At 45.8% G+C, this 15,683-nt stretch overlaps 1 long non-coding RNA gene across 5 annotated transcripts in view; it reads right to left on the reverse strand.

Annotated features, from left to right (window-relative positions):
• LOC132813658 (uncharacterized) overlaps nt 1-15,683 on the reverse strand; it is a 47,781-nt gene that overhangs the window by 4,343 nt on the left and 27,755 nt on the right. For all 5 annotated transcript variants that reach the window (XR_009644122.1, XR_009644124.1, XR_009644125.1 and 2 more), the window contains exon 3: nt 15,286-15,392. This is a non-coding gene — a long non-coding RNA (uncharacterized LOC132813658). The remainder of the gene's footprint in view (nt 1-15,285; nt 15,393-15,683) is intronic.

Genomic DNA, 15,683 nt, shown 5'->3' on the forward strand with positions numbered 1-15,683 from the left:
TGTCGATAAATGACTATAATGTATTCTCCTGGGAGATGGGAAAAGCAGAAACAATCACAGTTTAAGAGGCATTTGGACAGACACATAAGCAGGCATAGGTTATCAGGGATATGGATCATGTTACAGGCAGATGGAATTAGTTTGGAATGGCATCATGATCTACGCAGACACGGTGGGCTGATTACTCTGGTGCTGTAACTGTTATGTTTTCCAGGGGATAGAATGGTTTTTGAAGAAGTAACAAAAATGATTGATGAGAGCAGCCTGGTCGACATGATCAACGTGGACTTTAGTAAGGCGTTCAGCAAGCTTTCTCATGGGAGACTGGTTAGCAAGGTTAGATCTCATGGAATAAAGCGGAAACCAGCTATTTGAGTACAGACCAGGCTCAAAAGTAGAAGATAGAGAGTGGTGGCGGAGGGATGCTTTTCCGACTGGAGGCCTGTGGAGTGTCTCAAGGATTGGTTCTGTATCCACTATTTTTCATCATTTATATCAATGATTTGGATGTAAACATAGGAGGTATTAGTAATTCTGCAGATGACGCCAAAACTGGAGGTTTAGTGGACAGTGAAAAAGATGACCAAGGCTGCAATGTTTCCTGCAGGTGTCACCATTTCAGATGCTGCCCGTCCTGCTGGGGATCTCCAGCACTTCTTGGTTTTGTTGCAGATTTCCAGCATTTTGCTGAAGCACATGGAGACAGAGAGCTGTACAGCTCCAGATTTTGTTGACTCTGCAGGACTGATGGATGACGAGGGACTCAATCCTCGTTTAATCCTCCTTTCCTTTGGTTTTCGGAGTCGCTGACTACATCACTAATATTCTACGTCCCACTCCCTGACCTGAATCTGACCCATCTAACCCGACACTTCAGATCCCATCCCCCTGCCAGACTAGTTAATACCTCACCAATGGAACTGGCAATAGCGCTCCCCCCATCCCCACCCTCCAGGAGATTTGACCCAGCTCTGCACAGGGGTAACCAGTCAGGCTGGTACAGGTCCCAATTCCTTAAGAATCTAAGCCCTTCCATGGTACACCATTTCTCCAGCCACACATCCAGCTGATCTACCCTCTTATTCCTGCTCTCACTAGCATATGGCACTGGGAGCAAGTCTGACATCATTACATTTCAGGAGCTGCATTATAATGTGTCCCTGCTCTCCCAATATCCAGCTTTCAAACACTCATCCCTTTGTTTCATGCTGTCATTGGTATTGATGTGTTCTCCAACCACAGGCTGTTTACCCTCCAGCTCCAGAATATCCTGTAGCTGCACCATGATATCGCGGATCCTATCACCAGGGAGATAACATACCATCCTGGATTCATGGCTGTGGCCATAGAAGTGCCTGTCTGTAACCCTGACTGTTGAATCCCCTGTCACTCTCTTTCTTCCCGTTCTGGGCAGCAGAGCTATCGACAGTGTCATGAACCTGGTTGTTGCTGATTTCCCCTGAGACCGACACACACACACACACACACACACACACACGAATCCCAAGCAGTATACATTATCTGTTTGGGAAGGGAATAACCACTGGGAACTCCTGCACTTCCTTCCTGAGCCTTTTACTTGATCTGATGGTCCCCCATTCCCTTTCTGCCTGTGTAACCCTCACCTGCAGTGTGACTAACTCACTGAACATGCTGTCCATAACATTCTCAGTATTGCAGATGCTCCACAGCGAGTCCACGCACAGCTCCAGGTCTGAAAAGCAGTTTCCCAGTAGCTGCTGATGGGCACATTTCCTGCACACACAGCCGTCAGGGACACTGGAAACATCCCTAATTTTCCCACATTGTACAAGAGGAGCACACCATGGGTCTGAGGTCTCCTGTCACACAGGCTCTCTAGATTCAGCTAGTTACTCCCATTTAGAGAATTTATATGACCAAGCAATCTTCCTCCCCTTCAAACATTGTAATAAAAATCCTGTATTCTTTACTTAAGCTGATATGTTATACCTTAAAAATGGTTACAAAATCTCCACAGGTATCGCTTACAAACTGGCTGTTCCCTTTGGGACCATGTGAATTTCTGAATGGGCTGAAACAAAACGGAGTTTCAGCTTCACCTTCTCCCTGTCCCACCTCGCTCTGTTTACACCCAACTCCAAAACACTCTCATTGAGCCAAGCAGCCCTCACAGTGCAGCCCTGTCATTGTCATTGTCTGCTCACCCCTACACTGCCCTCAGCCTCCTGTACTGTTCCAATACATCTCAATGGGAGCTCAGGGACAGCACCTCATCTTTCAATTCAATCCTTTGTAACCCCAGAGTCAACATGGACCTCAGCAGTTTCTGGGTGAACAGACAGTTTGAATCTGGAACATTCCACCTAAAAAGGTACTGGAATTTGACTTCATAAAGAGTTGCAGGGAATTGAAAATAAGGAGTTTACAGGTGAGCATCATGAAGTGGGTGATTGGGACTAAATCTGACAGTCCCTACAAAGAGACAAAGTGCAATCTGGACAAATCTGTGCTCCCTCTCAGACCAAAGCAGACCCTGAGCTTCCAGTTGCCTGCCACTTTAACACACGAGCCTGTTCCCTGGCCAACATCTGTCTCATTCTTAATGCAGTGTTCCAGGGAAGCTTGATGCCGAACACTCCAGAACACACCAAATGGCCCTGTATTTCAAGGACGGCAATTTCCCCTCCCATGTGGTCAACAATACCCTTCAGTGTATCTCCACCACTTCCTGCACCTCTGCCCTTGAACCCCACCTCTCCAACCGCAGCAAGGATAGAACCCCCAAGTCCTCAATTTTCAATCAGATACAACACATCATCCTCTGCCATTTCCACCACCGACAATCAGATCCCACCAACAGATATCTTTCCCTCCACACCCCTTTCAGCATTCCTCGAGACCATTCCCGTGACTTCCACATTAGATCCATGCTCCCCACCAACCCACCCTCCACTTCCAACACCTTTGCCTGCCATTGCAAGAGGTGTAAAACCTGTGCCCACACCTTCCCCTCACCTCCATCCAAGACACCAGAGGTCCCTTCCACATCCAGCAGAGATTGTCCTGTACATTGAATAACCTCATCTATTGTTTTCATTGCTTTCTACAACGGGGAGACAGGACGCTAACTTGCAGAATGTTTCAGGGAACTTTTCTGGGAGACATACACCAACCAACCCCACTGTTCTGTGGCTAACCATTTCAACTCCCCCTCCCACTCTGCCAAGAACATGCATGTCCTGGGCCACCTCCACCACAAAATCCTAGCTACATGACTCCTGGAGGAAGAAAACCTCATCTTCTATCTTGGGACCCTTTAACCACTGAATCAATGTTTCGTCATTTCCTCTCCCCCACCTTATCCCAGATCCAGCCCTCCAACTCAGCACCACCCTCTTGAACAGTCCCACCTGTCCATCTTCTTTCGCAATTACCCACTCCACCCTCTCAACATTACCCTCCACCAGCATCTTCCTATCGCCTTCCCAGCTACCTTCCCGCCAGCCCCACACACACATCCTATTATCTGTCAACCCTCTTCCCCACTCTCACATCCCTGCTGAAGGGCTTAGGCCCAATATGTCAATTCTCCTGCTCCTTGGATACTGTCTGACCTGCTGTGCTTCTCCTGCGCCAAACTTTAACATAAGCTGGAAGAACAACACCTCATTTTGTACTTGGGGACCCTTCAGGCCTCTGACCTTAAAATGGAACTCATTAATTTTAGGTCCTAAGTCTCCCATGTCCTCGCACCATAGTCCCCCACCCCACACACCAGGCCTTGTTATTACATCGCCTGCCATTACACATTACCTATGGTTAGTCACTAACAATCTCCATTAACATCTATTCACCCTCCCCCAGCCAGATCATTATCCATTCCTTTGTCCAATTGCTCCTGTATCTCATTTTGGACTATATCACCACCTATCACATTTACTCCTTAACCCCTACCTTCTGCATATAAACTGACATTTTTTCTCAGTCACATCAGTTCTGAGGAAGGGTCAGCGGATCCAAAATATTAACTCTGATTTCTCTTCACAGATGCTGCCAGACCTGCTGAGCTATTCCAGTATCTTCTAGCTGTTGTTTCTGATTTAAGCATCCACAGTTCTTTTGGTTTTCATTTACTGGGAGTTTCTAATTCAGGTCTAGCAGCCTACATCATGAGTTTATAAACCCTCCCAGTCCACACTAACTCCATTTCTCTCCCACTCCCTTCACACTCACTGGGTCTCTTCCCAACCCCTGCCCAGTGACACTGCACCTGCACAGCTCATGGTCACATGCTGGCCTGTTGGCGACACCCCTCATTCACTCCCATTGGCTGGAGGATTACACCTAGTCTCCTAATGGTCTGAAGCTGCCGTCAATCAGCCAGGCCCCATTGTGACATGAGTGGTGGGATCCTCCCAGGAGTGTGGGAGGCTGAGGGGTAACCTCAGAGGTTTATAAAATCATGGGAGGCATTGATGGGATAAATAGATAGATTAGATTAGACTTACAGTGTGGAACAGGCCCTTCGGCCCAACAAGTCCACACCGACCCGCCGAAGCGAAACCCACCCATACCCCTACATTACCCCTTACCTAACACTATGGGCAATTTGCATGGCCAATTCACCTGCACATCTTTGGACTGTGGGAGGAAACCGGAGCACCCGGAGGAAACCCACGCAGACACGGGGAGAATGTGCAAACTCCACACAGTCAGTCGCCTGAGTCGGGAATGAACCCGGGTCTTCAGGCGCTGTGAGGCAGCAGTGCTAACCACTGTGCCACCGTGCCGCCCACCATGAGGATAGGATATCTGGTCGGCACAGAGGAGTTTGACTGAAGGGTCTGTTTCCGTGCTGTGTATGTCTGTGGCTCTGCCCTGGGATGAGCTTCATCACTCACAGTGAATGGGGCTGAATCAATGTCCTGTAGAGCTGCAAAACAATGTCCCAACTCCAATACTCAATGCACTGACCAAGTACACCAAACGCCTCCTTCACTATCCTGCCTATCCAAGATTCCACTTTCAAAGAACTATGAACCTGTACCTCAAGTCTCTTTGTTCAACAACACTCCCCAGGACCTTCCCATTAAATGTATAAGTCCTGCCCTGATTTGTTTTTCCAAAATGCAGCACCTCACATTTATCTGAATTCACTCCATCTGCCACTCCCCAGCCCATTTGATTGAAGTCCCATTTTACTCTGAGGTAACCTTCTTCCCGATCCAATTTGGTGCCTGTGTAAAGTCACTGACCATAGCTCCTATTTTCACATAGTCATCATTGATATAAATGATGAAAAGCAGTGAACCCTGCACCGATCCTTACACCATATTGCTCATCACAGGCTTCCAGTCCGAAGGCAACCCTTCACCACTATCCTCTGTCTCCAACCTTACAGCCAATTTTATATCCAAATAGCTAGTCCTTCCACCTTGAATGTCTTTCTGAAGTCCAAGTTAGTGATTTCCATGCACAAAGCCATGCTGACTGTCCCTAATCATTTCTTACCTTTCCAATTACATCTAAATCCTATCCCGGAGAAGCCCTTCCAACAACTTGCCTGACTCCAGGCTCACCAGTGTATTGTTCCCTGGCCTTTCCTCATCACCTTTCTCAAATAATGGCACCTGTCTTCCAGCACCTCGGTGATACAAATATCTCAGCGAGGGACCCAACTATCACTTCCCTAGCTTCCCACAAAGTTCGGGGATTCACCTGATCATGTATCAGGGATTTATCAATCTTGATGCATTATACAAGTTCCAGAGACTCTGAACGAATATGGACACTTGTCAAGTTATCCCTATTTATTTCTCCAAGCTCTCTCACTTCCATATCCTCCTTCAGTAAAAGCGGACATGAAATACGCAGATAGTATCTCTCCTGCCTCCTGCAGATCCATAGACCGCCTTGTTGATTTTTCAGGGTCCCTATTCTCTGCCTGGTTACTCTTTTGTCCTTAGTGTATTTCTAGAATCTCTTTGGATTTTCCCCAAACTCATTTCACAAAGTTCTCGTTCCCTTTTTTGCCCTCTTAGTTTCCCTCGAGTATACTCCTACTGCCCCTATACTCCTCCAGGTATTCACCCAAACCCAGCTGTATGTACCTGCCATATCCCTCCTTCATTTTCTTGACCAGAGCCACAATTCCTCTTGACAGGCAGCATTCCTTACACCTCCCAGTCTTGGCCTTAACAGGAACATACAGTCTATATACTCATTGTCTCAGGCCTATGGGGGCAACAGCAGATGAAGACAGAGAAACAATCAATCATTCTCGGTAAAGAGGCAGTGCTGGGAAAGATACCAGCCGAAAGGTAGATGGGTCTCCTGGCCGTGATGGAATGCATCCCCGGGGACTGTAAGGAATGGCAGTGGGTAAATAGCAAATACACTCGTGATAATTCACTAAACTTTGCTGACTCTGGGACGGTTCTAACAGATTGGAAAGCTGCAAATGTGATGCCAATATTTTAAAATGGACGTATTAGCATAACTTCTGTAGTGGGGGAAATGTCTGATCTCTCACGAAAGAAATAGTGAGCTATGTGGATAGAAATTGTCTCATCGAGCAGACACAGCATGGATTCATGAAAAGTGGACGACACTAAGATGAGTGGTAGAGCAATGTGTGCAGAGGCCACTGTCAGTCTGCACAGGGATACAGATAGGTTAATTGAGTGGTTAAGGGTCTGGCAGATGGAGGACAATGTTGGGATATGTGAGGTCATCCATTTTGGTCGGACTAACAACAAACTGGATGATGAAATGGTGAAAACATGCAGCAGGCTGCTGTGCAGAGGGAGCTGGGTGTCCTTGTGCATGAATCACAGGAAGTTGGTTTGCAGGTACAACAGGTAATTAAGGCAGTGAAGGGAATATTGTCCTTCATTGCTAGAGGGATGGTTATGCTGCAGCTATACAGGGGGCTAGTGAGGCCACACCTGGAGTACTGTGTACAGGTTTTCGTCCCCTACTTCAGGAAGGATGTAATGGCGCTGGAGGGGGTGCAGAGCAGGGTCACTAGTTTGAGTCTGGAGTTGAAAGGGTTGCCTTCTGAGCAGAGATTGACAAAACTGGCATGATCCTCATTGGAATTTAGAATAATGGGAGATTGTATAGGAAAAATATAAAATTATGAAGGGAGTAGATAAGATAGAAGCAGGGAGGTCATTTCCACTGTGGACTGGACAAACTATGGTGCATAGCGACAAAATAAGGGGGTATCAGATTTAGGACTGAGTTCAGGAGAAACTTCTTCAGCTAAAGGGTTGTGAATCTGTGGAATTCCCAGCTGATTGAAACAGTTGAGACTTTCATCTTGAATGTCTTTAGGTCAAAATGTAGATTTACGAACAGGAAAGGAATTAAAGGTTATGGGAGAGAGCAGTAAAGTGGAGCTGAGATCAGCCCTGATCTTATTGAATGGCAGAGCAGGCTGGAGGGGCCAGATGGCCTCCTCCTGCTCATATTCCTTATGTTACGTTCCCACTTTTCAGCCGTCCCTTTACCTGGGAATAGCAAAGAAGTATTGAAAGATTTTATCTTGTTCAATCACAATGCACCTTTATCCAATTTAGAACAGCAACTTTTAGATCTGGTCTATTCTTTTTTGGAACTATTTTAAAACTATTATAATTATCAGAGAATCCAGACAGTGGGGAAGCAGGTCATTCAGCCCATCACATCCGCACTGACCCTCAGAGACTCCCACCCTACCCATGTAATGTTGCCTTTCCCATGGATAATCCACCCAACCTGCACATCCCTGAACACTGTGGGTAATTCAGCCTGGATAATCCACCTAACCTGCACATCCCTGAACACTGTGGGTAATTCAGCCTGGATAATCCACCTAACCTGCACATCCCTGAACACTGTGGGTAATTCAGCCTGGATAATCCACCCAACCTGCACATCCCTGAACACTGTGGGTAATTCAGCCTGGATAATCCACCTAACCTGCACATCTTTACATAGTGGGAGGAAACCAGAGCAATCAGATGAAACACACGCAGATATTAACAATAAGGTGATCAATCCTTTCTTATTTCCCAGTTCCATCCAAATAATTTCACTGAACTTACTCCCATGAATATCGTCCCCAAGCACAACTCTAATGCTATCCCTAACCAAAAACACCACTCGTCCTCCTCTCTTGTCCCCCTTTCTATCCTTCCTATAGCATCTATACCCTGGAACATACAGCTGCCAGTCACATCCATCCCTGAGTCATATTTCTATAATACCGATGATATCCCAGTCCCATGTTCAAACCATAACCTGATCGCATCTGCCTTCCCTGTCAGGCCTCTTGCATTGAAGTAAATGCAGTGTAACTGCTCGGTTCTACCGCGTTCTGCCTTGACTGTTTGATTTCTGAACTGTACCCAGCCTCAGACTTACCTCCTTTCTCACTATCTCTTTAGGTTTACCCCCACTCCCTCACTGGTTTAATGCCTCCCGAGTAGCACTAGCAAATCTCCCTGCCTGGATATTAGTCACCTTCCAATTCAGGGACAATCCATCCTTCTTATTCAAGTCACTTCTACTCCAGAGGAGAATTCAATGACCAAAAGATGTGAATCCTTCTGCCCTACACCAGATCTTTAGCCAATCATTCATCTCCTCCATCCTGCTATTCCTACTCTCACTAGCATGTAGCATTGGGAGTAATTCAGATATTACGACCGAGTATCTACTTTTTTATATTCCAGGCTAATTTGCTATATTCTCTCATCAGGACCTATCTTTTTCTCTTCCTGTGTCATTGGTACCAATGTCCAATGACCTCCCACTGGTTATTATACCCTTTAAAGAATATTCTGCCACCAATCTTTTCTGAACCTTTCAAGTTCCACAACATCCTTCTGATAGGTGGAGAACAGAATTGCACTCAATATTGTAAGAGTGGCCAAACCAATGTCCTGTACAGCCACAACATGACTGCCCAACTCCTGTACTCACTGCTCTGACCAATAATGTAAATCATACCAATCACCTTCACTATCCTATCCACCTGCGACTCTACTTTCAAGGAATTATGAACCTGCACTGTAAGGAAACTTTGCTCAGTAACACTCCCTCGGACCTGACCATTAAGTCTATCAGTCCTGCTAGGCTTTGCTTTTCCAAAAAGCAGCACCTCACATTTATCTAAATTAAACTCCATCTGCCACTCCTCAGCCCATTTCCCCATCTGATCAAGATCCCATTGAAACCTGAGGTACCCTTCTTCACTGCCCACGACACCTCCAATTTTGGTGTCACCTGGAAACTTACTAACAATCCCTCCTATGTTCACATCCAAATCATTTATGTAAATGATGAGAAGTAGTGGACCCAGCACCGATCCTTGTGGCACTCCAGTGGTCACAGTCCTCCAGTCCGAAAAACAACCTTCTACCACCACCCTCTGTCTTCTACCTTTGAGGCAGTTCTATATTCCAAATGGCTAGTTCTCCTGGTATGGTGAGATCTCATCTTGCTAACTAGTCTTCCATGGCGAACCTTGTCGAACGCCTTACTGAAGTCCATATAGATCCCATCTACCGCTCTGCCCTCAAAAATCCACTTTCTTACTTCTTCATAAAACAGCTCAGTCAAGTAAGTGACATGATTTCCCACACACAAAGCCATGCTGACTATCCCTAATCAGTCCTTGCTTTTCCAAATACATGCAAATCCAGTCCCTCAGGGTTCCCTCCAACTTGTCTGGCACCAACATCAGGCTCACAGGTCTGTAGTTCCCGGGCTTGTCCAAACCGCCTTCATTAAACAGTATCATCATATTAACCAACCCCCAGTCTTCTGGCACCTCAGCTGTGACTATCGCTGATACAAAAATCTCAGCAAGGGGCCCAGCAATCACTTCCCTAGCTTCCTACAGAATTTTAGGACACACCTGATGAAATCCTGGGCATTTATCCACCTTTCTGCGTTCCAAGACATCCAGTACCACCTTCGCTGTAATATGGACATTTTTCAAGGTGTCACCATCGATTTCCAACATTCTATATCTTCCATATCCTTCTCCACAGTAAATGCTGATGCAAAATACTTGTTTAGTATCCCCTCCCCACCCCATCGCCTGCAGATCCACACACAGGCTGCCTTGCTGATCCTTGAGGAGCCCTATTCTGTCTCTAGTAACCCATTTGCTCTTAATGTATTTATAAAAACCCTTTGGATTGTCCTTACCCTATTCGCCAAAACTGTGTCCTGTCCCCTTTTTGCCTTACTGATTTTCCTCTTAAGTATACTTCTATTGCCTTTATACTAGAAGGATGTTCTGGATTGGAATAAATGCCAAATATTTCATCTTGATAAAAGGGCAGGACTTACACTGATTAAAAGTCGGGCCTTGCATAGTGATATAGAACAAAGAGACCTCGGGGTTCAGATCTTTGCAGTTTATGTCACATGTAGACAGGGTTGTTCAGAAGATGTATAGCACACTTGCCTTCATTGCTCACACCTTTGAGTATAGGAGTTGGGACATTACATTGAGGTTGTACAGGATGTTGGTGAGGCCTCTTCTGGAATACTGTGCTCAGTTCAGGTTGTGCTGTTATAGGACAGATGTTATTAAGTCGGAGCGGGTTCAGAAGAGATTTACCAGGATGTTGATGGGAACGGATGCTTTCGGTTATAAGGAGAGGCTAGGTAGGCTGGGACCTCTTTCACTGGGGTGTAGGAGGCTGAGGGGTGACCTTATTGGAGGTTTATAAAATCCTGAAGAGTATAGGTAATGTGAACAGCAGGTGCCCTTTCCAGGAGGGGGCGCGATTCAAGAGTGGGTGAGAAAAGGAAGACCCTAAAAAGACGTTCCGGATTTTACTTTTTGTTTTTGTACAGAGAGTGATTCACATGTGGAATAAACTAGCAGAGGACGTGGTAGCTGTGAATACAATTACAATTTAAGGGTGGCACAGTGGCTCAATGGTTAGCACTGCTGCCAGGGACACAGGTTCAATTCCTGCATTGGGTGGCTGTCCATGTGGAGTTTGGATATGCTTCCCCGTGTCAGCGTGAGTTCCTCCAGGTGCTCCCGTTTCTTCCCACAAACCACAGATGTACAGGGTAGGTGAACTGGCAGTCCTCAATTGCCCATAGTGTTCAGGGATGATTGGGTTTAGTGAATTAGTAAGGGGTAAATGTAGAGTAAAACGGTAGGGGAATGGGATTCTAAGAGGAAAAAGCATTTGGACCTGTATATCGATAGGGAATGCTTGGATGGATTTGGACTAAGTGGAGGTAGATGCGATTAGTTCAGTTCGAATTTATGGTTGACACGGACTGGTTGGAACACAGGGTGTGTGTCAGTGCTGTATAACGTTCTGACTCTATCGCTCGTTATCTCTGTAAATTCCTCTATGCTCGGAACTCTCCGTCAATGCCACCTCATCCAGTCTTACAACTCTTCCTTATCTCGATAATTCCTCTCCAGCCTCAAAACTCAAAAAAGTCTATCAGAAATATCTCTATCTCTGTAACATCCTCAATCCTCAGAATCCTCTCCAACTTTCATCTCCTCCAGCTTCATTACTCTCCCTATCTCTAATCCCCTCCAGTCTCTCAAAGCTCTGCTATATGTGCCTTTTTTATTTCCAGCCTTCAGGATTCCCAATGTTTATTTCTCACTTGATGACGGCCCTTTCCGATTCTGTGCTGAGCTTCTGAATTCTTCCTTAAACCTCTCAATCTCCTTTTCCTCCCAAAACATCGGCCAATAATATGTCATCTACTCTAGTATCACCTTTTCTGACCTGAAGTCCAATGGAGCCTGTCATATTCCTATAATAAACATCTTAGCGGTCTACAGAACAGTAAAAGGCTCTGGTAGTACATCGGGTCTGTGACAAAGAAAACTACCACCTAACTGTCCTCATCTATTTTCCGATAATTGTGGAAAAGTCTCATCTATCATGGCATTGCAAGTGCACACTAAATACATCTCAAATGCTACCGGGATTTCTGTGTCTCCCACCATCACAGACAGTGAGGTTCAATGCAACTGTTGCTCGATGATGACATCACCCACAGGAACACAGAGCAGCTGGGTCTGTGCAAACCAGAGATCACCCACACATTGGGAAGGATGGCAGGGTCCCTGAGGGGGGGGGCACAGGAGATTTACCAGGATGGTTCAAGGAATAGGGGATTTTAGTTGCAGAGACATGGGAGCTGTTAATAAATATCAAGAATATCCATCTACAATAGATGGACTCTTGTTCTCAACCTCTCCCCTTGCCTGGGCTGTGGTAACCTTCAGGTTAAACCCACCACCAGACATTTCTCCCTAATGAGAGAGCAGCCCTATGGTCTGGGAGGACAATGCTGCCTTTCCCTTTTACACAGTGATGCCACTGTACCCTGGGGATGGGGAGAGGGAACGCTGAAGGTGGTGGATGGGACACCACTCAGGCACAGTGCTTTGTCCTGGAGGATGTTCACTTTCTTTAACATTGTTGGGGGCTGCACTGATGCAGGCAAGTGGAGAATGTTCCAACACAATCCTGATGTGTGCCTTATAGGGAGCAAACAGACATTGGGGAATCAGGGGTTTGGGGAAACAGATTGTTCTCCTTGTAGCAGAGGAAATTGAGGGTGCCCTGTGACAGAGGGGTTTACAGATTTAGAATAATCCACCTTACACTCATGAGTTCATCAGAAAAGGATTACAGGACACATATTGAAGACTTGGGGGAGATCTACTGAGAGTGTGGGGTGATTCAAAAGAGGACATTTATGCAGCAAATGGGAATGAGCTGGAATACAATACTCACACACAATGTGAATATCCAGCTCCTGATGAATTGAGTAATTTTGTCACAGTTTGACGTTACAATTACTGAGATTACCATCTGAATGTCCACCTGTAATACACGTTTATAAAACTGTCACTGTCAGTTCATTTAAGAAACTCTCACCACCCCCTCCTCCTGGCCCAGGATGACTGGACACATTACCCCTTGTGGGGGTCAGCAGTTAGTTCAGGGGGAAATCTATATGGGTTTCTGTGAGTTTCCACACTGGGTCTTCATGTGACTGAACAGGGCAGATCTTTGACACATGGGACACAATGTTTCAAGAGTCAGTGCGATGTGGAGAGCAGGATGTGCTTCCTTTTCTTTCCTTCCGTGCTGCTGCTGTGCCTCATCAATTAGACGGGGGGGGGGGGGTGAAAGGCTCATGCAGCTCGATGGGCAAGTTGTCTCCATTCTGACCCATGAGCAGCAAGCTCCTCCCAGTCATTCCAAAGAGTCTCTCTGAAAAGGTAACAACTGCTTCCCACTGCCCAGTGCTCCCAGGAAATGTTTAGAAGAATGAGCGGGGAAATCTCTGAGAAAAGGCAGAACGGTAAAGTTCCAAAAGGATTATAAACAGTTTACAGAGAGGGATTCATTGGAGAAGTGGGCAACAAGTTAGCAAATGGAGCATAATTTGGGAAATTGTGAAGTTGCTCATTTTGGAGGAGATAATAAAAGAACAGAGTGCTATGTAAATGGTGGAAACTGTCGAAAGCTGCACCACAAAGGGACCAGGGGTAATTGCGTAGGAAACACAGTTATAACAGGGAATCAGGATGGGGAATGGAACGTTGTTTCTTATTACAAGGAGTTTTCAGTGTAAGTGTTTGGAGTATATACCTGAGAGTAACTTTACAAAGTGCGAGTGAGACCACATCTGGAGTAATGACAGAAGTTTTGGTCCCTTTATTTAAGGGAATACATAATTTCATCTGAGGCATTTCAGAAAAGATTAACTGGGATGATCCCTGGCTTGTAGGGATTATCTTTTAAGAAAAGGCTGAAAATGTTGGGACTCTACTCACTGGATTTGGGAAGAATGAGAGGTGATCTCATTGTAACATGCAGGATTCTTAAGGAGTTTGACAGGGTAAATACTGAGAGGATGTTTCCCATCATGAGGGATCTGGAATCAGATACTCGGATAGTAACGGAATCAAGGGTTCTGTTTTAGATTCGTCAAGTTTAAGGCAACATCAACACGGGTCAGGGGTTTCAGTAGCAATGGAGCTGGGGTGAAGGGGGGGGGGGGGAAGCAACGTTTTAGAGATTGGAATTCCTGGTGTTTGTGATTGTGTAGATACCTGATCAGAAGGTCACCTTGGGGTTACAGATATGAGAGCAATATTGTGAAGAGTGTAGTTCTGCCTCAGACAGTTCCCAGGGAGAGGGAGGGGCTCAGCAGTAAGGGAAAGGAATTTGTAATAGCAACTGAAGGCAATGGGTTTAACCATTTCAATGTTCCGTTGCAGGAAATTGCAGCCAATCGCGTAGTGGGAGTGTGATGAGCAGTTTGATAACTGAGTAATGGAGAGGGATGATGGGGAGGGAGAGCTAGGCATTGTCAGTGTACATGTGAACCCTCAGACGGTGCTTTTGGACGATGTCACCTCCTGACAGTATGTAGGTGAGAAACAGGAGGGACCAAGAATCGATCCTTGAGGGACACCACATACAAGGAATTTAGAAAGGAATGGGAGAGTGGGGATGGAGTAGGTTTTTCCAACAACGGTGAGGTCAAAATATTACTTCGTAGCAGAATGGGAGAGAAGGACATAACCAGAAAAGACAGACAGACAGAACAAGGAACAATACCTGTGATTTGGTGAGGGGAGGGAGGTGGGGGTGATGTGGAGGAAGAGCCCAACTCCAAAAACACACTTTCTTCATTGGTGACATCACCCAACTCCACCCTAGTCTCAGCTCATTTACTGAATGCAGGGATGGACGAGTATTTATCTCCAGACTTAATTATCCAAACACTCTTGGCCAGCCTCCCACATTCAACTTACATGTAATCTCAAGAGTATCTTAAACCCTCCTGCCCAAGTGCTCACTTGTACCAAAACTAGTTGATCCATCGAAAGGCTCCTATTTACAGGCAACAATTTAAAATTCTCACCCTGTGAACATCCCTGTCTCCCTGCACCACACACCCTGCAAGACCTTGACAACTCATTTGTGTTTATTCATTGCTTCACCTGTCTGGCTGTTTCTACTGTTGCCAAGGCAACACTGTCTGGAATTCCCACCTGAACCCTCTCAGACCTGCTTTCCTCTTTTAAGGTGTTCTCGAAAACCTGCTCATTTGGCAATGCTTTTGATCACTTGACCTAGTATCTCAATCTGTGGCCTTATGCCAGAATTTTTCAATAGTATTTCTGTGAAATTATAAACATGATTAAAAAAAAAACAAACTGTTGCTGATTTGCACATACATTGTCAACTCTTCAATATTGCTGAGTGTATAATCTATAACAGCACTTACCCAACCACATTGTGGGAGCACCTTCACCACATGAACTGCAGCTGGACAGGGAAATCAAACATCACCCTCTCCACAGGCAATGGGGCTTTGGCACTGATCACTGGGATCTGTGGAGGGAGAAACACAGTTGCTATTTCAGGGAGTGCAAAATGCATTATAAGGAGGGAAAATGGGGCAGAATTTGGGATTTTCAAATTTGTGATTCACAATGTGCACTAAGTTCTGTAAAACCTCTCATGCCATACCATGAAAATTTCCTTCTCTTTCTGGTCTATGTCTTTCCTTCCCCCTGCCCTGCACCTTCACACATTCCCAATGCCTTGGCCACAACAACACTGTGCTGTCAGTGAAGTTTATCACGTGGTTGAGTATTGTCCCGCCCCTCATTCACTCCGATT

The sequence above is a fragment of the Hemiscyllium ocellatum genome, unplaced genomic scaffold (genome assembly GCF_020745735.1).
Source record: "Hemiscyllium ocellatum isolate sHemOce1 unplaced genomic scaffold, sHemOce1.pat.X.cur. scaffold_427_pat_ctg1, whole genome shotgun sequence".
NCBI lineage: Eukaryota > Metazoa > Chordata > Chondrichthyes > Orectolobiformes > Hemiscylliidae > Hemiscyllium > Hemiscyllium ocellatum.